Raw genomic sequence first — 26,757 nt, 5'->3', positions numbered from 1 at the left:
AAGCCCTCGTGAGTTCAACTCGGTTTCTAAACTGAAGGAAACCCTTCACGGCATTCGCTTCAGAACAGCTACAAATTCGTCGGTCAATAGACCGCGCCGCTCGAACTGCCAACACAACTGGCACTGCTAAAAGTATCCTATGACTTCCACATCGCTGGCAACGGGTTATACACAATGGTGGTGACTATTTTGAAGGTCAGTGAAACTTTGAAACACGTATCTATTTTGTAAGACCCGTAAAAAAATAGTTGCCACTATTAAACTTCCAACCCTCGTAATAAACAAGACAAGACATCTTACATTTACAGCAATTGTTAAACTGTTGAAAGTGGCATAGTCAGTCTAATTGCATGCATTACAATACAATCCATTTCCGTACATTAACGCTAGATTCCAAATCAATAATAAACGTTGGTTATGATAAGAGCGAAAGTCGCCTGCTGTTGACACCTTCCGTGAACTGTATTCATACGCATACTCATAAGCACTGCTATGTCTCAAGAACCTTAGTCACACAGCCATCTGCTAGATGTACTTATCTTTGGTTCGGAATTTCAGACATGTCTTAAGCAAGTCTGATAAACTCTGAAGTGGGGCAGCCAGTAGTACTGCTCGGTGGGTATACTGAGTTAGCAAGGGCCGCGTGACCAGTTGACAATGCGACACAGTCTGCTCTTCCGCTTGCTGCTGCATGGACGTGCCGACATGTTTAGTCGAGACGGCATGCCATGTGATAAAGAAACTGGCACGGTTAACCTACACCATCCAGGGTTATAGCGATATGGATGCTTGCGTACACTTCTGTTGCGTAATTACATTCAGGCGACAGAAGTCATGGAGTACCTCCCAGTATCGTATCGGGCCTCCTTTTACCGACCTAGTGCAGCAACTAGACGTGCCATGGACTCAACGAGCCGTTAGAAGTCCCCTGCAGAAATATTGAGCCATGTTGCCTCTATAGCCGACCATAATTGCGGAAGTGTTGCCGGTGAAGGATTTTGTGCACGAACTGACCTCTAGATTATGTCCCATAAATTTTCGATGGGATTCATGTCGGGCGATCTGATTGGCCAATCAATTCACTCGAATTGTCCAGAACGTTCTTCAGACCAATCGTCAAAAACTGTGGCTCGGTAACATGATGCACTGTCTTCCACGAAAACTGCGTCGTTGTTTGAGAACATGAGGTCCATGAATGAGGGTTTCCAAGTAGCTCAACATCCGGAGAACCCAGTCCATTCCATGTAAACACCGTCTACATCATTATGGAGGACACACCAGCTTTCACAATGCCTTGTTGACAACATGGCTCCGTGACTTCGTGGGGTCTGCGTCACACTCGAACCCTATCATCACATCTTACCAACTGAAATCGGAACTCATCTGACAAAGCCACCGATATGATCACGAGTCCAGAACAGACGCTGCAGGCGATGTCGTGCTGTCAGCAAAGGCACTATCATCGGCCGTCTGCTGCGACAGCCCGTTAACGCCAAATTTCTCCACCCTGTCCTAACGGATATGTTAAAAAAAAATGGTTCAAATGGCTCTGAGCACTATGGGACTCAACTGCTGTGGTCATAAGTCCCCTAGAACTTAGAACTACTTAAACCTAACTAACCTAAGGACATCACACACATCCATGCCCGAGGCAGGATTCGAACCTGCGACCTTAGCGGTCGTGCGGTTCCAGACTGTAGCGCCTTTAACCGCTCGGCCACTCCGGCCGGCCAACGGATATGTTCGTCGCAAGTCCCACATTGATTTGTGCCGTTATTTCACATAGTGTTGTTTGTCTGTTAGCAGTGACAACTCTACATAAACGCGACTGCTCTCGGTCTTTAAGCGAAGGCCGTCAGTCATTGCGTTGTCCTTGGTGACAGGTAATGCATGAAATTTGGTATTCTCGGCACACTCTTGAGACTGTGTAGCTCAGAATATTGGATTCATCTTGACATCTGCTGTTACTTCACTCAGTGTTGCTTGTCTGTTAACAGTGACAACTCTACGCAAACGCTACTGCTCTCGGTTGTTAACGTGAGGGCCGTTGGTCGCTTCGTTGTCCGCGATGAGAGCTAATGCCCGAAACTTGGCATTCTCTGCACTTTTTTGACACTCTGAATCTCAGAACATTGAATTCCGTAACGATTTCCGAAATGGAATGTTCCACACGTCTAGTTTCAACTACCATTCCGCGTTCAATGGCTCTTAATTCCTGTCGTGTGGCCATAATCACGTCGGAAATCTTTTCACATGAATCACCTGAGAACAAATGACAGCTCTGTCAATGCACTGCTCTTCTATACCTTGTGATACGATACTACAGCCATCTGTATATGTGCATCTCGCTACCTCATGACTTTTGTCACGCCAGTGTGTGTATTACATGGTTTTCCAGACTCTGTTATGCGAAATATTTTGCGTTTGTATTTGAGATCAACAATGTTAGGTCCTTTATTGTATTCATATCAAGTCTCCATCAGGACAAAATATTTCGGCTGTCCACCTGGCCGCCATCTTTAGGTGAGTACTCCGTCGTCGCACTATCTCGCCGGAACTAAAATTAAACACGCCGCGGCGGCTCCTTTATACACTCATGCTCATAAATTAAGGATAATTGCAGAACGTGGTCCCACACAACTTGGCACTACACAAAACTGGCGCTAATAGTGTGGTGTCACCGCCAGACACCATAATTGCTAGGTGGTAGCCTTTAAATCGGTCGCGGTCCATTAGTATACGTCGGACCCGCGTGTCGCCACTGTCAGTGATTGCAGACCGAGCGCCGCCACACGGCAGGGCTAGAGAGACGTCCTAGCACTCGCCCCAGTTGTACAGCCGACTTTGCTAGCGATGCTACACTGACAAATACGCTCTCATTTGTCGAGACGATAGTTAGCATAGCCTTCAGCTACGTCATTTGCTACGACCTAGCAAGGCGCCATTACCAGTTTATATTGAGATTGTTATTAATGTACCGTCATGAGCGATGTACATCAATTATGGATTAAAGTTAAGTATTCCAGCAGCAACGTACCTTATTGGCTATATTAATTACGTTGTCATTTTCCAGACCTCACGCCAGCCTGCGTGAGCTTAAACGCGTGCCTTTCGGCTTCCTCCAAACTCCGTGAATTGGATCCTGCCAATTCACAACAAATAGTATAGGCACATAGGGAACATACACGACGCAGATCTGTAAGTCCACGGTATTGCTGATAAGTTGAGAAAACCGTCCCCAAACACATGTGCTACAAAACGCCACTGTTTCCTGCGCATGTACCACGACATAAATATGGGATATGATCACCATGCACACGTACACTGGCCGCACATCGGGATGGCATACTCTGGATCAGGTGGTCGAGCAGCTGCTGGGGTATAGCCTCCCATTCTTGCACCAGTGCCTGTCGGAGCTCCTGAAGTGTCGCAGGGGTTCGAAGACGTGCAGCGATACGTCGACCGGGAGCATCCCAGACGTGCTCGATGGGGTTTAGGTCTGGAGAACAGGCAGGCCACTCCATTCGCCTGATATCTCCTGTTTCAAGGTACTCCGCCACGATGGCAGCTCAGTGGGGCCGTGCGTTATCATCCATCAGGAGGAAGGTGGGACCCACTGCACCCCTGAAAAGGCGGACATACTGGTGCAAAATGACGTCCCGATACACCTGACCTGTTACAGTTCCTTTGTCAAAGACATGCAGGGGTGTACGTGCACCAATCATAATCCCACCCCACACCATCAAACCACGACCTCCATACAGGTCCCTTTCAAGGACATTAAGGCTTTGTTATCTGGTTCCTGGTTCACGCCAGATGAAAACCGGCGAGAATCACTGTTCAGACTATACCTGGACTCGTCCGTGAACATAACCTGGGAACACTGTTCCAATGACCATGTACTGTGTTCTTGACACCAGGCTTTACAGGCTCTCCTGTAACCAGGGGTCAGTGGAATGCACGTTGTGGGTCTCTGGGCGAATAGACCATGCCTGTTCAGTCGTCTGTAGACTGTGTGTCTGGAGACAACTGTTCCAGTGGCTGCGGAAGGTCCTGAGCAAGGCTACCTGCGCTACTCCTTAGCTGTCTGCGGGCACTGATGGTGAGATGTCTGTCTTCTTGTAGTGTTGTACACTGTGGACGTCCCGTGCTGTAGCGCCTGGACACGTTTCCTGTCTGCTGGAATCGTTGCCATAATCTTCATATCACACCTTGTGGCACAAAGACGGCCCCTGCTACGACCTGCTGTGTTTGACCAGCCTCCAGTCGCCCTAGTATCCTACCCCTCATAACGTCATCAATATGTGTTCTTTGAGCCATTTTCAACCCACAGTCACCATTAGCACGTCTGAAAACGTCTGCACGCTTACTCGCTGCACCGTACTCTGACATGCACATGTGGACAGCTGCCAGCGCGACCGGGCGACGACCGCAGGTCAAATCCACCTCGTGGTCATACCCCGAGGTGATTTAAACCCGCAAACCGCCCACCAGAGCGCTGTTTCACCGTGCATCAGCATAATCCTTACTTTATGAGCATGAGTGTACATCGACCGTGGGTCCATCGTGCGTGCACTGAAATAACTGCCCTCTAGCGACAGGCACAACAGCGCACCGGTGGTGAAAGCTCGCGGAAACGATAAATCGATATCAAACACTATTGACAGTTCTTGAAGACCGAGACAAGGACAGTTGTTTCTTAATGTCGAACAGAACAGGTTTCCAACTCTTGACACTTTTATTTAATGACAAATACTTTGAACAAATTGACGGGGTGGCTATGGGGAGTGCATTATCCCCTATAGCCGTCAATTTGTTTGTGGAAGATTTTGAGGACATGGCGCTGAAGACAGCGTTCTTAAAATCAATTTGTTTCTGGAGATACGTCGACGACACGTTTATGGTATGGCCACATGAGAGGGAAGCTGTAGCTCCTTTCCTAAATATTAATTGCCTGCATCCCAATATTAAGTTCACGATGGAAGTTGAAAAGGATGGAAAACTTCCGTTTTTAGAGTCTTCGTTTACAGGAGTGGTAATGGGACATTGGGACATAGTGTTTGCCGTAAGCCCACGGATACTGACCTATGTCTTCATGAATCAAGTAGACATCCATTGAACCAACGCAACGGGGTCCTACGCACATTGGTAGAAAGAGCTGACCACATCTCTGATGCAGATAGTTTGCCACAAGAACTGGACCATCTAAAAGCGCCGGCCAGGGTGGCCGAGCGGTTCTGGGCCGGCCGGCCAAAGTGGCCGTGCGGTTAAAGGCGCTGCAGTCTGGAACCGCAAGACCGCTACGGTCGCAGGTTCGAATCCTGCCTCGGGCATGGATGTTTGTGATGTCCTTAGGTTAGTTAGGTTTAACTAGTTCTAAGTTCTAGGGGACTAATGACCTCAGCAGTTGGGTCCCATAGTGCTCAGAGCCATTTGAACCAATTTTTTGGTTCTGGGCGCTACAGGTTCGAATCCTGCCTCGGGCATGGATATGTGTGATGTCCTTAGGTAGTTCTAAGTTTTGGGGGACTGATGACCTCAGAAGTTAAGTCCCATAGTGCTCAGAGCCATCTGAACCATCTAAAAGCTGTGATCAAGCAGAAAAATGTTCAAATGTGTGTGAAATCTTATAGGACTTAACTGCTAAGGTCATCAGTCCCTAGGCTTACACACTACTTAACCTAAATTAACTCATCCCCGAGGGAGGACTTGAACCTCCGCCGGTACCAGTGGCACAGTCCATGACTGCACCTCCTCAGACCGCTCGGCTAATCCCGCGCGGCATTCAAGCAGAATGGTTATACTGACAATCAGATCCATCGTGCTCTACAGATTGGACCTTCGTGGGAACAATGGAAGATGCAAGCAAATCGGTGGCATTCCTACCTTTTGCTGGGAGCATATCTTCAAAAATAGGTAGAATTTTAAAGAAATTTAATATTAAAAGTGTATTCCGTCCGCCAGCTAAAACCAGAGCCCTGTTGGGCTCAGTGAAGGATGATTTAGGTTTGTGAAAGCCCGGAGTCTACAAGATTCTCCGCCTTTGCGGGAAAGTCTGTATTGGACAAACAATTCGTGCGGTCCAGGATCGTTGCGTGGAGCCTCATCGCCACACGCGTTTATTTCAGCAAGAAAAATCTTCGGGGGCGGAACATTGTCCTACGGAAGGACATAAAATGTTGTACGATGAGACACAAGTGGTTGCCCCTGTGTCGCGGTATTGGGAGTGTGTAGTGAAAGTAGCCACCGAACTCCTGCTATCTAACAATACTATAAACAGAGATAAGGGTTATCCTTTAAGTAAGAATTGGAACCCTGTTCTGTTTGACATTAAGAAACAACTGTCCTTGTCTCGGTCTTCAAAAACCGTCAGTAGTGTTTGATATCGATTTATCGTTTCCGCGAGCTTTCACCACTGGTGCGCTGTTGCGCCTGTCGCTAGAGGGCAGTAATGTTCCCGCACGCGCGGTGGACCCGCCGCGGCGTGTTCGATTTCAGTTCCGACGAGATAGTGCGACAACCTATTCAGCTGAAAATGGCGGCCAGGTGGACTGCCGAAATATTCTGTCCAGATGACGAAGTGTTCTGGTTGGAGATCCGATATGAATACAACGAATTATTAAGCCAGGAAAGTTTACGGAGCCAATGTCAGGTCCTTCTTGTTCGCATCTCCGTTAGAACATCCAATATCTGTTCAGTTATCCAGGCCTGCAAGTTGCTTGTCTCGGTGGTGTTCCGCTCATTAAGTAATATTATCCGCGTTAATGCGAATATAAGGTTATTTCTCGTTGTTTTTTTTTTGTAAATGTATTGGCACTTAAAACGACATTGTCCGTTGAAGGGTGCTTGTACGTATATGAGATTCTACATTCATTTTGTGCACTTTATACAGGGTGGTCCATCCCTACAAAGTCAAACAGCGAAAGTTTAATTATAACCAACCTGTATAATTGCAACGAAACATAATTTGTTCGAGAACGTACTTCTTAAGTGAACACATGTGAGGGTTTGCAAAAACGACCAGGGGAATGAAAAATGAGAATCCCCAGAAACCCAAATCACGTACATATACAGGGTGGTACATTAATCGAGACCGGGCCAAATATCTCACGAAATAAGCAGCAATCGAAAAAACAAAAAAGAACGACACTCGTCTAGCTTGAAGGGGGAAACCACATGGCGCTATGGTTGGCCCGCTAGATGGCGCTGCCATAGGTCAAACGGATATCAACTGCGTTTTTTTTTTAATAGGAACCGCCATTTTTATTACATATTCGTGTAGTACGTAAAGAAATATGAATGTTTTAGTTGGACCACTTTTTTCCCTTTGTGATAGATGGCTCTGTAATAGTCACAAACGTATAAGTACGTGGTATCACGCAACATTCTGCCAGTGCGGACGGTATTTGCTTCGTGATACATTACCCATGTTAAAATGGACCGTTTACCAATTGCGGAAAAGGTCGATATCGTGTTTATGTATGGCTATTGTGATCAAAATGCCCAACGGGCGTGTGCTGTGTATGCTGCTCGGTATCCTGGACGACATCATCCAAGTGTCCGGACCGTTCGCCGGATAGTTACGTTATTTAAGGAAACAGGAAGTGTTCAGCCACATGTGAAACGTCAACCACGACCTGCAACGTATGATGATGCCCACGTAGGTGTTTTAACTGCTGTCGCGGCGAATCCGCACATCAGGAGCAGACAAACTGCGCGAGAATCGGGAATCTCAAAAATGACGGTGTCGAGAATGCTACATCAACATCGATTGCACCCGTACCATATTTCTATGACCCAGGAACTGCATGGCGACGACTTTGAACGTCGTGTACAGTTCTGCCACTGGGCACAAGAGAAATTACGGGACTATGACAGATTATTTGCACGCGTTCTATTACTAGCATAATATGCATTATTGGGCAACGGAAAATCCGATGGCTGCGACAAGTGGAACATCGCGACCTTGGCGGATTAATATATGGTGCGGTATTATGGGACGAAGGATAACTGGCCCCCATTTTATCGATGGCAATCTAAATGGTGCAATGTATGCTGATTTCCTACGTAATGTTCTATCGATGTTACTACAAGATGTTTCACAGCATGACAGAATGGCGATGTACTTCCAACTTGATGGATGTCTGGCACATATCTCGCTAGCGGTTGAAGCGGTATTGAATAGCTTGTTTCATGACAGGTGGATTGGTCGTCGAAGCAACATACCATGGCCCGTTCACCGGATCTGACGTCCCAGGATTTCTTTCTGTGGGGAAAGTTGAAGGATATTTGCTATCGTGATCCACCGACAACGACTGACAACAAGCGTCAGCACATTGTCAATGCACGTGCGAACATTACGAAAGGCGAACTACTCGCTGTTGAGAGGAATGTCGTCACACGTATTAGCAAATGCACTGAGGTTGACGGACATCATTTTGAGCATTTATTGCATTAATGTGGTATGTACAGGTAATCACGCTGTAACAGCATTCGTTCTTAGAAATGACAAGGTCACAACGTTACATGTATCACATTGGAACAACCGAAATAAAATGTTCAAACGTACCTACGTTCTGTATTTTACTTTAAAAAACCTACGTGTTACCAACTGTTCGTCTAAAATTGTGAGCCGTATGTCTGTGGCTATAACAGCGCCATCTATCACAAAGCGAAAAAAGTGGTCTAACTAAAACATTCATATATCTTTACCTACTGCTCGAATAAAAAAAATGGGTGTTCCTATTTAAAAAAAACGCAGTTGATATCCGTTTGACCTATGGCAGCGCCATCTAGCTGGCCAATCATAGCACCATCTGGTTTCTCCCTTCAAGGTAGACAAGTTTCGTTCTTTGTAGTATATCGTTTGACGCTTATTTCGTGAGATATTTGGCCCGGTCTGGATTAATGGATCACCCTGTATATGTATGTGATTTGGGTTTCTGGGGATTCTCATTTTTCATTCCCCTGGTCGTTTTTGCAAACCCTCACATGTGTTCACTTAAGAAGTACGTTCTCGAACAAATTATGTTTCGTTGCAATTATACAGGTTGGTTATAATTAAACTTTCGCTGTTTGACTTTGTAGGGATGTTCTTGAGATTGTGCGCTGCGGGATATGCGTTGTTAGTAATGTTAGTGCCTTTACTTGCCGTTAGGCGCCGGTGCTGCTACAGCGACGTAGTGTTAAAACACAAACAACAGTGTGCATGAGTTGTTGACAATAGACATGGGTCTGGACAAGGTGAGCGCGGCTTTATTCGTAAAGCTGTTTTATCAAAACAACAGCAATAGTGCTGCTACTCTTCACGAGCATCGACACATCAAATGAATACCGGGAGTTCCTCTCTGCGCATCGGAGTTGAAGGACACCGTTTGGAAGTTCGAGTAACTGGCGGTTTGCGGATAGTTCCTGGGTAAGGCCCCTGGTCAGTCGCGCAACAAATTGTTCAAGAAGTTACTGTTGGCATGACTGAGGATGCTGGACGAGATGTGCGATCTGCAAGCAGTGCACGAGCTGTGTCACGACAGCTCACCATCCACCGTTCGGAAACTGCTACAAACAATTGTGGAATGGTATCAGTACTGCTGTTCCAGGTTGTCGTTGCTGCAGATGCTCGTCACTTTGAGCAAAGTTTGTAACTTGGAACGTAAACATGTGAAACGTCCCCTTAGAACAATGATACAAGACTGTGCTTATCCTGACACACAATATTTTTAGCGCAATGCAATCTGACTTTCAAAAATCTCTACAAAAGAATGGCCCTGACTAACATTAACCTATACGTTTCACAAATCACTTACCTCACAAAAATCTTGGTTACTAGAACTACTGCAATACAGCGAGCGCCACTACTGCCAGCTAAATAAAAGATTCAAACTACTGAAGGCACTAACTACTGATAGGCATAGCCAGCAAATGAAAGATTTTGATAGAGAACAAACAATGTATTTACCTCAATAGTGTTCAGAAGTCATAAAGTATATAGCAGTTCATGACATCCAGTCTTACAAATTTCAAAACTCCGCCATCTCTCTCCCCACATCCACCACTGCTGGCGGGTCACCTCCAACTGCCAAACGCTATGCGCTGTTAACATCCAGCTGCCCAACACTACAATGGCAGACAACAATGCAAACTAGCCACAGACTGCACACAGCACAGCCAATGATTTTCATACAGAGCGCTACGTGGCGTTACCAATAAGAAAACCTAAACAGCCTACTTACACATGATATGGAATTAAAAACTGTTACATTCTCATGTGGAAATTAAAACGTGTTTCTTTCAGTGGCTTACACGTTATTTCTCTTCATGTGTCCTTGCAAATACAGTATTTCCACAGAGTTTCGTTGTCCTGCAATCACTCGTTTTTCATGAGGGTCCTCTTATGTAGCGTTAATGTAATTTATAACCACCCCATAATGAAAGCAGAGAAACTACCTTAAGCAGTGATGGTACTTTCTTGTTATTATTTGATGAATTTTTCAGCTAGCGTGTTGCAGCAGAACTTCAAGGCTGCGACGAAGACTTCGATACTTTTGCTGTCGCACTGGCTCAGATCTTTTCAGTTTGTTAGTTGCTGAAGGGTACAGGGCGCATTCATATTTGTGTTCCACGAATGAAACCTGTAAGACGTATGAGGTTCATAGACACGGATACCGAGTAAAATGGTTCAAATGGCTCTGAGCACTATGGGACTCAACATCTGAAGTCATCAGTCCCCTAGAACTCAGAACTACTTAAACCTAACTAACCTAAGGACATCACACACATCCATGCCCGAGGCAGGATTCGAACCTGCGACCGTAGCAGTCGCGTGGTTCCGGACCGAACCGCCTAGAACCGCATGGTTAGGTTAGGTTAGTGTTGTTTTAACGTCCCGTCGACAACGAGGTCATTAGAGACGGAGCGCAAGCTCGGGTTAGGGAAGGATGGGGAAGGAAATCGGCCGTGCCCTTTCAAAGGAACCATCCCGGCATTTGCCTGAAACGATTTAGGGAAATCACGGAAAACCTAAATCAGGATGGCTGGAGACGGGATTGAACCGTCGTCCTCCCGAATGCGAGTCCAGTGTAGAACCGCATGGCCACCGCGGCCGGAGGAAGGATAGCGAGTAGCTACATGAAATCTGCCGTAAGAATAAAGGTTTCAGTTTTTGCCGAGCCGAGTCGAATGGCTTCCGTTGTCCGCCGTTGATCGTTTCTAACTGCAGCATCCATAGCAGCAACGACAGAAGGGTAACGAGACGAGGAGACTGTGCTGGACGACTGCTGTTTAATGACACTCGACGCTCTCGAAACCGTTTACTCCACGCAAACACTTAGGCACATGACACGCAGTTCGTCATACACTGAAAACACTGGGCATGAGTCTCACTTTCTGACTGCTTCAGCAGTCTAAAACAACATTATACCTCGCTATTCTGTCTTAGTGAAATCGGACTCCACATACGACTCGCTGACCTCACGTCGTACGCGTGTAATAGACAAATGGCACAGCGGTGAACGTTATCGCTCTTCCTCCTGTAACGTTCTTTATGAGTTGTTGAAATACATAAATGACTGCCTGAATTGGGAATGCATACAGAACTGGAGCTATCTGTAGAGTGTAGTAACTGCAAGTGGTATGTTTATTCTGTGTTATTGTTAGCAAAACTTTATACCAACTGCTTGGGCAATGCAACTCCCAATACTAATAAATATATACAGTCACTGCAAAATACATTCAGCCCCTTAAGTACTGAATCACCTGGCCCTGTTAAAAACTGATAAATTTGGTCCCTGTGTACATAACAAATAAATAAAATTGTCTTACCTTTAAAGTAACAACGATGGATCGCATTATATTCTGCTCTCTCATGAAGAAGAATAGAATATACTAGCTACCGTCTCAGCGGTGTGCAAAGCTGGCCGTAATATTTTGAAATGTACATGAAATTCTCTTGCCTGATAAATGAAAACATTTAAGAAAAATTCAATTTCTTTAAAAAACTTATGACCTGGACAGGTAGGAGGTACTGATTTGGGTGAACTGTAACACTGACGTTTTCAATAGTGGCGTTGTATTCGAGGTTAAGTCTGGCTTTTGAAAAACACCTGACAATTGAAATTACATTACTCAGGAAAATTACGTCCTTTTTACTAAATGAAAACCTTTCTTTGCTGACGCAGTCACAAACGTTGAGATTTGTACATTAAGTGTTACCTAACATCACTAAAAAGCATAAAGACAAATCTTCAAATTGCGTATACCTCTGTTATCAAATCTTAGAAACACTACAAAAAGGAAATATCTAATTAGCCTACACATCAAATCTGTTTACGTACATTCTGGGGTTACTCAACACAGAACTCACTGTTATCAATTATCAGTCAACTCATTTACACTAACGCCCTGGAAAAAGAAAGTAATAGAAAATCAACTTCTTTACCTTAACTGTGAGAAGACTTCTGCTTCCACATGTACATTTTCAGTAATACATTTACTCCTAAAGCTTATTTGTAATATCAGTTCAGTAATCCTTTCTTGTCACAATTAAATTTACATTTCACCATTGTACTTTACATTTCATTATAAAATCACTCATCAATTTAACTACCTGTTTTATGTGCAGTGTAACAGAAAATATTGGTGGCTTTACAGAGCACACCACAAAAACTGCCTACTGCATCTTCTTTCGCTCACAAGCCGGCCGGAGTGGCCGTGCGATTCTAGGCGCTACAGTCTGGAGCCGCGAGACCGCTACGGTCGCCGGCTCGAATCCTGCCTCGGGCATGGATGTATGTGATGTCCTTAGGTTAGTTAGGTTTAAGTAGTTCTAAGTTCTAGGGGACTGATGACCTCAGAAGTTGAGTCCCATAGTGCTCAGAAGCCACTATTTCGCTCACAGCCTGATATATACTCATAGCTGTGCGCCAAGCGCTCTCTTACTCCGGCATTACAATCTCAGATCGAAGCAGTATCTTTGGCTCTGCGGTTGTGCGAAGTCAGCGGTCCGCTTTATAGAGCCCATCACAGACATACGTCGCTTACAATATAATAGTTCCATTTTAGTTTACATTAGTATCATTATAATATTCGGGTGCCACATATAGGCGTACCCGAGTAGACTCCTTTCACTTCCTGATTCCCAGTAGAGGACACTCCTGTACACACACGTACTTGCATTACCAACGTCCGCGCCATGCTCGTTATACGGGTGCAGCGTGGTCAAAAACTGCCAGAAAAGCATGTAAGGCTATTTGCTGAGGAACAACTGTTACGAAAAATGTTCGATACGTTGCCCCGTTTCCGAGATATTTGGCACTGAAATTAGCATATTCAAGCAGCTTGCCAAAGACACTGTCACCAGCCATGTTCTTCGTTTGTTTTCCTCAAACAGAGGAACCTAGCTTAAATTTTTTGCTTGCGACAAAGGCACATTTTTAACTGCTAATCAGCATTTCAACAAGTGGTATCTCGAGGACCACAGAAGTCTGTGCGTTACATTTCAGCGCGTGTAAGTGCTTTAATTTGCGCAAGCCGTGACCTGACTGGCTAACTTCAACGCAAAATAACTCGGAAACGGCGCAACGTATCGAATGTTTCCTTAACAATTTTTTTCTCAGTACAATCTCTCCTGCAAAACCGTTACAAGCTTTTCAGACGGCTTCTGACCACCCTATATAGTCTGTCTCGTTTTCGTTTCACTGCCCTGTATGTGAAGGGTGAATCACCTAAAAACTGCACCGCAAATATTGCGGCAAGGGAAAGTGCTATTGACGTATAGTTTTCACAGAATGGATATGTGGTTGGGGGCTCGTATTTTTAGGCAATCGTGTAACGGCGTAAAGTCAAGCTTCGGCACGCAAGTTGGCAACGATAGAGAAGAGATGGCTGTGAGAAGACGTCACCCAGTCGCACGCTGACCGGTTCCTCTTAATGGTTCTTTATTTACGTGACCATTACGGCACTCCAACCCCAGTTCTCGATACCAGTAATATCGTATTACTTTTCTGCGAAGTAACAGATATATTTTTGGGACAGTATTCACGTTTGGTTTTATTAGTGTATAGGTACTCCGATGTATCGATATATTACAGTGATATGGTTCTTGTGTGTATTCATTTCTGTGAGGCTGTCATAATCTTTGACTTACTTGTAACCGTTTCGGCGCGAATGCGCACAGAGCAGTCTTTCTTTCACTTTGCAGAAGTTAGGATGTTATTTCGCTTTGTAAAAGCACAGTGAAGTCTTGTGTTTGGTTAAAGTGGAAATTAAATATATGAAGATTGATACAAAACTGTTTTCTTGATGATGTGACAATTAAGAAGAAGTATATGTGAATTTACAAGAAGTTTAATAAAAATGTGGATCGAGAACACCAAGTCAAAAATTATTTCTGCCATTTATTTCTGATCGGGTATTGTTTGATCGTTAAGAATTTCCTGAAAAACGCATTTGTTAGGTCTTCAAATATTGCTAAAATACAGATCTGGACCTTCTAGCAGTCAAAGTGGAATCACCCTAGAATCAACAAGATGAGTCATAACAACTTCGACGAAATCTAAGTGGGAATCCATTCAAGATAAGTGACAAAATTAATGACTCTTTTACAGTGACTTCATTATTTCCATTCTGACGATACCATCCACAGTCAATAATTTTGTTGTTGCCTGATAAAACTCATTAATACAATTTGTTTGAATTGTTTGTCTAACTCCACATATTTGACGACGAGCATAGAGACATAATAAATCAAAAGATTTTAATAATACTTAGAAAGTGCGTTTTTTGTGCAACCATACGCTTTTTTAAATGGAACAATGCCTGTTGTCATTAACAAACTAGAAGTAGGGTAAATTAGAATATTAGTGGTAGTTGTTGCAGGATTCTAGTGCGAGTCATTTACGAGATATGGTATCTTTAAAAGATTCCATACAGACACTTGTACAATACCTGCAGTAGCACACACTAAAGAACAACACAAGTGCATACGTTAGTTATGTGAAATCTGACGAGTAACGAGACAATTTACCATCACAGGTTTTGTTCAGAAGGACCACCGGCAGCGGCAGTAGACGCTTTCAGTCTGTTATGGAACGACTGCTGCACCCTGCCAGCATTTCGGCGGAGATGTCCAAGTAGGCTGGCAGTAATACGTCGTTGCACATCACCGGTTGTAGTTGGTATGTCCTTGTAGGCAGCGTCTTTCAGCTTTCGCCACAGAAAGAAGTCTACAGGAGTCAAATTCGGGGAACGGGCCGACCAATGTACACGTCCTCTGTGTCCAGTCCAAAGATTTGGAAACAATTTGTGAAGACATGCATTACTTCGTGCGCTATGAGTTCGGCAGCCATCATGTTTGTACCATATGTTCCTCCTATTCATCAGAGGAACGTCTTCTAGCTTCCGTGAAAGATGGTCTGTTGTGAGGCTGTGATACTTGTGCGCGTTCAGTGTTCCATCCATGAAAAACGGGCCCATGAGCTGATGGTTCACTATCTCACACCACACATTAACAGTCTTGAACGTGATTTCCCTAAATCGCTCCAGGCAAATGCCTGGATGGTTCCTTTCAAAGGGCACGGCCGACTTCCTTCCCCGTCCTTCCCTAATGCGATGAGACCGATGACCTCGCTGTCTGGTCTCCATCCTCAAACCAACCAACAGTCTTGAACGCTGACGTTCCACCTGCCGAAGCCAGCAGGGATTGTCAACAGACCAACAGTAGTGTATGTTTCGTTGGTAACATGGCTATCATTGGTAAATGTGGCTTTGTCACTAAACAAGGCACATGATAAATCTGGAGTACCCTGTCTTAACGCCCATTTACAGAACTTTACACGATTCTCAGAATCGATTCCATGCAGAGAGATGTGATAGGGAAGGGACCTACGTCTACAGAGAGTGCGAAGGACACTTGCCTGGCTCGCGGTACTTCCTCGTGGAATTTCTTGGGAGCTAACGTGCAGGTCAATTGCAGCAGCAGCAAGAAGTTTAATTTCCTCTCTTCTGTCGTCACTTGTTTCCTTCTGTTACATGGTCCGGATGTTACACTCCCACTTTCATGTAACTGGCTGAAGAGGTTAAATAACTGCCTGGATGGTTGACGTCTATTGGGATATCTTGCCGCATACAGTGTACAGTAACGAACTTTATTCTTCCTATTCTCCATACATCATGAGTATGTCGGCTTTTTCTGCATTGATGAATCCCATTTTCCACTCACGATCTACTGCTTGGGCCCGTCACATACTAACTTACTACCAAGAACCAATGCACACAACGAACACATAAGAACACGGTAAGCAAACAGAACGACATCGTACCTGGCAACTAGGAAGGTTCAATGGCACAAAAAAGTGTCGGTGCGTAAACCTTTCAAAATTCGGTACCTAGTAAACGACTGGCACCAGAATCCTGCAGAAAACTCCACTGACATTGTAATTTACCTTGCATTTAGTTTCTTACTATCAATAGGCATTGTCCCATTTTAAAAACGTGTATGTTTGGGCTAAAAATACACTAAGTATTATTGCAGTTAGTTGACTGGCTAACAGCACGAGTCCTGACTACCAAGCCATTCTGTGAAAACCGCACATCAACAGTACTTTCCATTTACACAACATTTGCGGTGCTAGTTTTAGGTGATTCACCTTGCATATTTCGACCGAAATACACAAATAATTGTAATCAATCAGTTTTATTGATCTTCTTGCTATGAAGTTTGAACGATTTCACTCCATCATTAGGTGTACATTTAAATTAACGAAATGTAGACATTTTATAATTTATACTTTCATGGACAGTCTTTACACATTATTTAACCGAATTAATTTCTTTAGAAATCAGGTCGGTCAGTGCAATAAGGTGCTGTACTGTCTTCTGTTCGGCATAACTATTTCAGTTTAAGCTAATTATGTAGAGCCTTGTTTAATTTGGAATATAATAAGATGAAGCGACAGAGCACCGGGACCAGACTTTTCGTCTCTTTGAAGCAACGTAGAGAGGGGGAGTAAATAAATCAGCACAGAAAAGGATGAAAGGATATTTCAAGTTTTGTGAAGCAGCTCGTAAAATCTGTGTCTAATTGATTTACAGTTACATTTTGTGCACGCGTCGTTTCGCTGTACCGAAAGGGTAATTCGTCGAAAAGTCATTCGAAAAATAGAAACGTATCTCGGAAATTTGTCTTGTTATAAACAATTAGATTAAAGAGCACCAGAAAATGCTGAGTTCTAAAGCAGCGGAACTGATTTACACGTAATGAATACAGTCACATAAAGAAACCCGCTCTTTAACCTTAGAAACTGGATCACGGAAGAATTAATTAAAACCTTCGTGGAAGACGCTTATATATTTTTGTGAATAGAAAGGAAAAATTTACCAGTCCGGTGCCAATGTAGGAGACTGCAGTTTTCAGTGACGGAGAAAATTACTCACGGTTGACCGACAACGACCAGCATATAGAAAGCTGCGATGCGCCCAAAATAACAGACAGTTGTGGAAGAAATAAGAACACGAAAGCTACTGACTATAAACTAGGGTTCTCTGATCCTATCGTAGATTCGATGAAAACGAGAAAATTTCTCAACTTGTCACTGTGGTGTGTGTTTATGGAGAAACAATGTGCTCACTCCGCAGACACAGCCTCTTGTCGACTGAGAGCACATTGTTTAATGTTTTTCCAATGAAGTACTATTTTGAAAGCCACTTAAATATCCAAATGATGTTGCAATAAGCTCTTTATTACACTCAAGCCGGATTCCAGTCATAAATTTCGGTGTTGTCTACGTGCAAGTCAGCAAATACCAAATCTAGTGAAAATGGTGAACACTCAAACAATTCGTTCCTCAAATCCCTAAGTTCCCCCGTCGCCGACGCTTCTTTGTTGGCATATGCGTTATCCTGTGAAATATCACCTTATTTTTTTAAATTAATGCTCTTCTCGAGGCTTTTTTTCACCACGAGTTTGTCAAGAAGACATACAAGATATTCCTCCGTCGCAACGCAATCAACGAGCACGGTCATTTTTCATACTCGGAAAACATTCTAAATAATCTTTCTGGCAGATTAAGTCGATTCCGACTGTTTTGACTGACTTCCACCCACTACTAGACCCATGTAACAAATCGGTGCACACCTGGAATCAGATAATTTATAAAAACTAAACTCCTTCCGAACAGGCCATGAAGGCCCAACGGTACTGACCGGCCGCCGTGTCATCCTCAGCCCATAGGCGTCACTGGATGCGGATATGGAGGGGCATGTGGTCAGCACACCGCTCTCCAGGCCGTATGCCAGTTTCCGAGACCGGATTATTTATAAGAGGTTCACATATTTTTAAAAAATAATTAAATCCACTGAAATGGAATGGCTGGATCGACGGGGTGAAGAAAATGAAGATGTAGTGACACTGCAGATTCATCACATCTAAACCATTAATTGTGTAAGAATCGTCACGTAAGCACTGAAGACGTTGTATTAGAATCGTCACGTAAGCAATGAAGAAGTGTGACCCTTTTTTTAAGCAGCACTTCCTCTCGATGGACGGGATTTTGCTGCGACTTACTTCCAAAAGTACGGTATCTATGTGCCGATGTAACGGCGTATCTGATTCCAGTAGTAGAGAATTAAAAAATTATGAGCTATTTACTGCTCCCTAGTATGAGGATTGTTCGAAAATAGAGGTCATTAGTCTCCTCTCAGACATTAGACACTAACAAGGGAACATTCCCAGGTGTACATACTGGATCTTGATGAAACTTGGCGGATATGTAGCGAGGTCAAAATAAAGTAATACGTATTTTTTCTTTTTTGCCCAGTTACACTTTTAAGGGGTAACATACACCCCGAAAGGTAATCTGGTACATTAGGTTTAGAGGGAATAACCTAGAAACCATGGTATATAAACATATGTTTCACGTAAAAGTTGAAATGTAATTAACGGTTTGAAAACTGGTATCAACTTTGGTAATAATTTGAAATTTTGCAAAATATGTCGCCACCTTCAATTTTGATAAATGGAAACTTCTGTCGCAACCTAAATTACACAAGCTTTCACGCTACATCCAAAACTCATCGTGCTATCAGCTTATTTTCAACAAACCTAATCAAAACAGAAGTTCATTATTATTCTAATTATTCATTTTACTTATTTTTGTTTTATGTTTTAAATTTATATTTTATGTTTTAGTTTCATTTTTTCTAGTTTACAATGTCACATACATGTATTTGGTAACTGTAAACAATAATTAACTTATTATTATGATACAAAATAATTACAGTAATGGTAATCTGTAAAAAAAATACTTAAAAGTTAACGTCTTCTTTGCACCATACCCATAAAAGGAACGAAATTTCTTCACATAATACAGACGACGGACAACACAATATAAAACAAAATTCATTAGGATTTCAAAAAAATGTTCAAATGTGTGTGAAAGTTTATGGGACTTAACTGCTAAGGTCATCAGTCCCTAAGCGTACACACTACTTAACCTAAATTATCCTAAGGACAAACACACACACGCATGCCCGAGGGAGGACTCGAACCTCCGCCGGGACCACCCGCACAGCCCATGACTGCTGCGCCTGAGACCGCACGGCTAATCCCGCGCGGCATTAGGATTTAAAATTGTGGCGGGTGATCCACAAAAGTTCCTTATTTGTATCTGGCGTATTTCAGTACATTGATATGACTTAGCGAAGATAATTATGTTCTAGTGACTGCAGTTTGATTATATTCTTTCTCAAGTGAAGACTGACATCACAATCATTTAGCAGAACTATATCGGAAAATCTTTTCACAAAGTTCTTTCAGTATCGAAGCCGTATACGACCAATTTGCTGTACCTGTCTTGTCGAGTCTTTTTGCATCACCAGATGAGGCCAAATGAACAAGGTCTGTGGTTCAAGTATTTGTGTACACCTTATTCTAGAAAAATGTTATTTCAGAAACGAGCTTTATTACGCATGAATGGATGTAGCATGAAAGCTTCTTTAATTTATGTGCCGGCCAGTGTGGCCGAGCGGTTCTAGGCGCTACAGTCTGGAACCGCGCGACCGCTACGGTCGCAGGTTCGAATCCTGCCTCTTCTAGGGGACTGATGACCTCAACAGTTAAGTCCCATAGTGCTCAGAACCATTTGAACCATTTAATTTATGTTGTTACAAAATTTTTCATTTTTCAGAATTAAAGATGGTTGCATATTTCGCAAAATTTCAAATTATTATTGAAATTGATTATACATTTTCAAAACGTTAATTACAGTTCAACTTTAATATGAAGCACGTTTTTTTTATATATCATGCTTTATAAGATATTCCCTCTAAACCTAATATGACAAGTTACCTTTCGGAGTGTGATTTGCCCGTTAAAAGTGAAACTGGGCAAAATCTAAGAAACATATTGCATTATTTTGAACCCTCTAAATACCCAACAAGTTTCATCAAAGTCGAATTTTCAGAGCCTCCTTTTCTTGTCCTCAAACTACCCGTTTTCAAATCCGCATTTCCTGAGAAATGCTGATGTGTTCCATTTTTCCTCAAGAAAAGCTCATGTACCTGTATTTGTATCTCCGCTTCAGGGCTATCTCGTTTGCACCAATTTTTTTTCAATCTTGTCTGTTTTCCGCAGAAAATTGGTAAATATGCTCTCTGTAAGCTCATTACGACTCGTTCATGTTTATATCCGTATAAAGCAGCTCTGCTACTAGCAAATTTAATAAATTCCTGGTATCATTCCACGCTCATTGCGAACTTTTCGAGCACTGCCTTGTGTATTAGTTAATGATGTTTTTGAAAGAATGTAATGAAAGGTCACCAAGAGATCTCGACTGCATTATTCATTAAACATTTATCGAAGCTGTTCGCCCAATGTTGTTTTTGCTACAGTGTGGTAATTTAAAATTACTTTGAGGGGCCTGTTGCCAACCTTCCATTCTACGTGCTTTATTCATCTATTCCGACAGTCTGCAACTGTCTCCAGAAGACTAAACACTTGTCTCTGACTCAGCCCTTCTACACTCTAGGACAGGGATGGCTGTTGAAATAAAGATTCAAAAACAAAAACGGTGTAAGAAAAATAATTGCTTCAGAGATTGACCGAGCGAGGTAGGGCAGAGGTTAGCACTCTGAACTCGCACTCGGGAGGACGACGGTACAAACTCGCGTCCGGCCATCCTGAGTCCTTTGAAAGTGCACGGCCGATTTCATTCCCCATCCTTCCCTAATCCGAGCTTGTGCTCCGTCTCTAATGAGCTCTTGTCGACGGAACGTTAAACACTAATCTGCTGCTCCTACTCTTCATAAATTGCGATTTCACGATTTCCTCTATTCTTTGCGACGTGTTGTGAACTCCACATCTCAGTTATGTCTTACTGTTATAAGTGCCTCTCGTACTGCTTTTGGTTCAAATGGCTCTGAGCACTATGGGACTCAACTGCTGAGGTCATTAGTCCCCTAGAACTTAGAACTAGTTAAACCTAACTAACCTAAGGACATCACAAACATCCATGCCCGAGGCAGGATTCGAACCTGCGACCGTAGCGGTCTTGCGGTTCCAGACTGCAGCGCCTTTAACCGCACGGCCACTTCGGCCGGCCCGTACTGCTTTTACTATGATATTTGATCGTCTTGTCACTGCCTGTCAACGAAGCATAAGTTGTGCCTACATAGCAGCTTTGCCCCCGAAAGACAACATTCCGCGCTCAAGTCCTGGTCCGACACAGGCACTGAAGTGACGAAAGTCATGTCATACCTCCTAATATCGTGTCGGCCATCCTTTTGACCGGTGCAGTGCAGCAACTAGACTAGGCATGACTCAACATGTCGTTGGAAGTCCCCTGCAGAAATATTGAGGCGTGCTGCTTCCACAGCCGTCCATAAATGTGAAATTGTTGCCAATGCAGGATATTGTCCATGAACTGACCTCTAAATTATTTTCCCTAAATGTTCGATGGGATTCAAGTCGGGCACTCGAATTGTCCAGAATGTACTTCAACCCAGTCGCGAACAGTTGTGGCCTGGTGACACGGTGCATTGTCATCGACGAAAAACCCATCGCTTTGTGGGATCATGAAGTCCATGAATGGCTGCAAATTGTTCCAAGTAGCCGAACTTAACCATTTCCAATTAATGATCGGTTCAGCTGGACTTGAGAACCCAATTCATTCCATGTAAACACAGCCCACACCACTACGGATCCACCACTGGCTTGCTGACAACTTGGATGCATGGCTTCGTGCGATCTGCGCCATACTCAAATCCTACCAACTGAAATCGAGACTCATCTGACCAGGTCATGGTTTTCCTGTCGTCTAGGGCCCAACCGATATGGTCACGAGCCCAGGAAAGTAACTGCAGGCGATGTCGTCTGATACCGTAGCCCATTAACGTCAAATTTCACCGCACTGTCGTAACGGACACTTTCATCATACGTCCCACACTGATTTGTGCGGTTATTTCACGTGGTGTTACTTGTCTGTTAGCACTGACAACTATATGCAAACGCCATTGCTCTCGGTCGTTAAGTGAAGGCCGCCAGCCATGGCCTTGTCTGCGGTGCGAGTTATGCCTGAAATGTAATATTCTAGGAATCTCTTGGGCTCTCAGAGTACTGATTTCACTAAAGACTTCCGAAATGGAATTTTCCATATGTCTAGCACCAACCAGCAAAATCTGTTAATCCCCGTCTGGTGGCATAATCACATCGGAAACCTTTTCACATGTATCACTTGAGTACAAGTGACAGCCCCGCCTTTTATATCTTGTGTACTCGCCACTGCTGCCATCTGCATTTGTACGTATCATATCCGATGACTTTGTCACTTGAGAGTAATTTCTTCTGCTCACAGGAAGTTCTGTAAGATGTCTTCCGAACGACTACTTGTCACAGTCTGCTTGTTAAATGCTGGGTGGCTAGAGACAGAGACCTATATTTGTGTACAAGTCACAGACATGCTCCAGAAAACAACAGAGTACACTCTGCCACAGGGAAATCATTAATTACAATCGCACAGCCTGACAAAAGTATGAAGTACCCAGAACGAGAGATGGGAACTAAACGACACTTCACTGTTTCAGCTAGGGTGTGATGTTACTTCAGTGACTAAATAAAGGAGTCAAATCTACAAACAACTTCCCAGTAAGAGCCCACTTACCAGTAAGACATTGACGCCGTTCCACAACCATCCCACCCCATCCCCCCTCACCCCACATTGCCTCTATGCAGGAACAGATTCAGTTACAAAGGGTGTCATGAAGCTTTTGTGTCCTCTCCTGGTACAAGCTGGCCCTCAACAGTTATAATGTGTCCTCAGTGTCCCGGATACTGGCACTGGGAAGGACTGACGTCAAAACTGGTCCCACACGTGTTCTATCTGGGATATATCTCGCCACGGCCGTACCTCAGAGACACGAAAACTGTTCGAAGAGACACCTGCCATGTGAGACACTTGCCATGTGTGGGCGAGCGTTCTCCTTTTTCAGAATCACTCAATGATACTGTCGTAAGAGAACTAACACATGAGCAATCATTACCAGCCGTGACCTGATGTGACATCCGATGGCTCCCCACACCGTGGCCCCAGGAGTAACACTGCTTTACCTCTACAAAACACTGGAAGAATGGGACCTGTCTCTAGGTCGCCGCCATTCTCGCCGATGATGATCATCTGAGATACTGCAGAACCGTGATTCATCCCTGAGAACAATGCAACGCTATTCATTACCAGTTCTCGCTTCCTTGCAGTGGTGCCACTCCAATGGCAGACAATTTTGTTGTGTTAACGGCAGCCTACGCATGGGAAAGGAATTGCCTAGTCCGGTTGCTGCTAGCATCCGACTGGACTTCAAGGCTCGACGAAACATTCCGAGCTTTCACCTATTAATGCTAATGAAATTATAATGAAATCCACACCATTACCTGCTTACAGCCGTTGATAAATATCAACGGGGACAGTTGAAAAGTGTGCCCCAACTGAGACTCGAACCCGGGACCTCCTGCTTACATGGCAGACGCTCTATTTTTTTTTTTTTCGCCAACACTTCAGGCTCCGATCACGAACAAAAATTAAATACGCCTCTGAACGTTTTATTAAAAAAAAAGAAAAGGTTAAAGGAAGGGGTGCAATACTTTTATTATATTTTATTTGTTTTCGTTTTTTGTTATGTTCTTATTTAATTCTTTTTTTTATTTTTTATTTTCTTTCAGGGGTGTCCACAGCAGCCAGACGGCGGGATTTCCTGGTCGTCTTCTCGTTCAGCGAGGGTGAAACACCCTATAATTACCGTTGATGTCTCTCATCGGTCCATCATGTGCTCTATCTCAGTCTCTTCTCACCATCGCCGGCCGGTGTGGCCGAGCGGTTCTAGGCGCTTCAGTCTGGAACCGCGCGACCGCTACGGTCGCAGGTTCGAATCCTGCCTCGGGTTAGTTAGGTTTAAGTAGTTCTATGTCCCATAGAGCTCAGAGCCACATGAACCATTTCTTCTCACCATCCACAGGCTGGCTGGCACACTGGACCTCGACGCTAATCCATCGGGCGTATTCGTACAGGAAGCAGCGCGTTAGTCCGCTCTGCTAGCCGGGCGTGCACTAATGACGTTTTGATTCCGACTGAGCCATCGAGGACACAGAGGATAGTGCGACTGCAGGGACTTATCTCTGGCACGCTCCCCCTGAGACACACATTTCCAACTTACAGCCTACACACTAAATTTGTAGTGCCACTGCACACTAGACTCATTAGTCGCGGTACACAAGCTATCGATTCCCGTAGGAGTTTGAGAAATGTGAGTGCGTCCACAGTGAAGAAGACCATTGATCGGTATCTTTAAGAAGATGGTATCTGTTCTTTGAGACATTTCCGAAAGAACACATACCATCTTCAGATACTAATGCCAAGGTGGAAGACCAAACTCTGTTGTATACATTATCCTATGCTCTGTCTATATTCTCCTTAAAAACAATAGTTATAATTTTCTACATCCCAAATCATACATATTTTTGATGATCGGTATAAATACTGCTTAATAAATACCGTTATAGGCATGCGCATTCAAATACAGAGATATGTAAACAGGCAGAATAAGGCACTGCGGTCGGCAACGCCTATATAAGACAACAAGTGTCTGGTGCAGTTGTTAGATCGGTTACCGCTGCTACAATGACAGGTTATCAAGATTTAAGTGAATTTGAACTAGGTGTTATAGCCGGAGCGCGAGCGATGGGACACGGCATCTCCGAGGTAGCGATGAAGTGGGGATTTTCCCGTACGACAATTTCACGAGTGTACAGTGAATATCAGGAATCCGGTAAAGCATCAAATCTCCGACGTCGCTGCGGCCCGAAAAAGATCCTGCAAGAACGGGACCAATGACGACTGAAGCGAATGTTCAACGTGACGGAAGTGCAACCCATCCGCAAACTGCTGCAGATTTCAATGCTGAGCCATCAACAAGTGTCAGCGTGCGAACCATTCAACGAAACATCATCGATATGAACTTTCAGCGCCGTAGGCGCACTCATGTACCGTTGATGACAGCACGATACAAAGCTTTACGCCTCGCCTATGCCCGTTAACACCGACATTGGACTGTTGTTGACTGGAAACATGTTGTCTGGTCGGACGAGTCTCGTTTCAAACTGTATCGAGCGAATGGACGTGTACAGGTATAGAGACAATCTCATGAATCCCTGGACCCTGCATGTCAGCAGGACACTTTTTAAGCTAGTGCTTTGTAATGGTGTGAGGCGCGTACACAGGGAGTCATGTCGGACCCTTGATATGTCCAGATACGACTCTGATTACCTGCACCCATTCGTGTCCATTGTGATTCCAACGGACTTGGGCAATTACAGCAGGACCATGCGACACCTCACACGTCCAGAATTGCTACAGAGTGGCTTCAGGAACACTCTTCTGAGTAAACACTTCTGCTGGCTAGCAAACTCCCCAGACTTGAATAGTATTGAGCATATCTGGGGTGCCTTGCAACTTGCTGTTCAGAAGAGATCTCCACTCCACCGCACTCTTACGGATTTATGGACAGCCCAACAGGATTCATGGTGTCAGTACACTACATCACTACTTCACATATTATTCGAATCTGTGCCACGTGGTGTTGCGGCAGTTCTGCATTCTCGCGGGTGCCGTACACGATATTAGACAGGTGTGTCAGTTTCTTTGGCTCTTCAGTGTAATAATAAGAGAAAATAAAAGACCGCCTCCATGTTGCTGGGGACGGGTTATTGCGTGCGTGGCTGTTTGGCATGGGGATGACCTCTTCGTAACCTCAATTCTCAGTGTCAAGGCTAGTAACTAAGAGACCTAAACGGCCGGCAATAAGAAATTAGGCAGCCGGCTACAAAAATACAGCAGAACTTAGAAAAAAGACACTGGCGAAAGGTGCGGGATGGCACAGAATGTTGTCGGGAGTCCGTTAATTGTTCTCGCATGGCAGGCTAAGGGATTACGAGGTGCCTCGTGCACCATACGCGATCCTGCCTTGTGGCAGTCAGACGATCGACGGGAGCACTCACAAAGTGTTTCCCTCCCTCAAGTTCTCATGCAGTCCAACATCGAACCACTATCACTCCGAAAGCCCAATAAATCTGGATGCTGCGAAATTCGACCGGCTAGCGAAATGGAGACTTCCAGTGCGGTCCCTTTTAAACACTGACAGGTGCTGATAACGCTCTCTCAGACGAGTACACAGACTCCCAGTGTCCTTCACAGTGATCACTCAACACTGACGCTTCTCACGCCA

This window comes from Schistocerca serialis, chromosome 7, assembly GCF_023864345.2.
Source record: "Schistocerca serialis cubense isolate TAMUIC-IGC-003099 chromosome 7, iqSchSeri2.2, whole genome shotgun sequence".
In the NCBI taxonomy this organism is placed as follows: Eukaryota; Metazoa; Arthropoda; class Insecta; order Orthoptera; family Acrididae; genus Schistocerca; species Schistocerca serialis.
The sequence above is the reverse complement of the archived record's forward strand: the minus strand, read 5'-3'. Positions refer to the sequence as shown.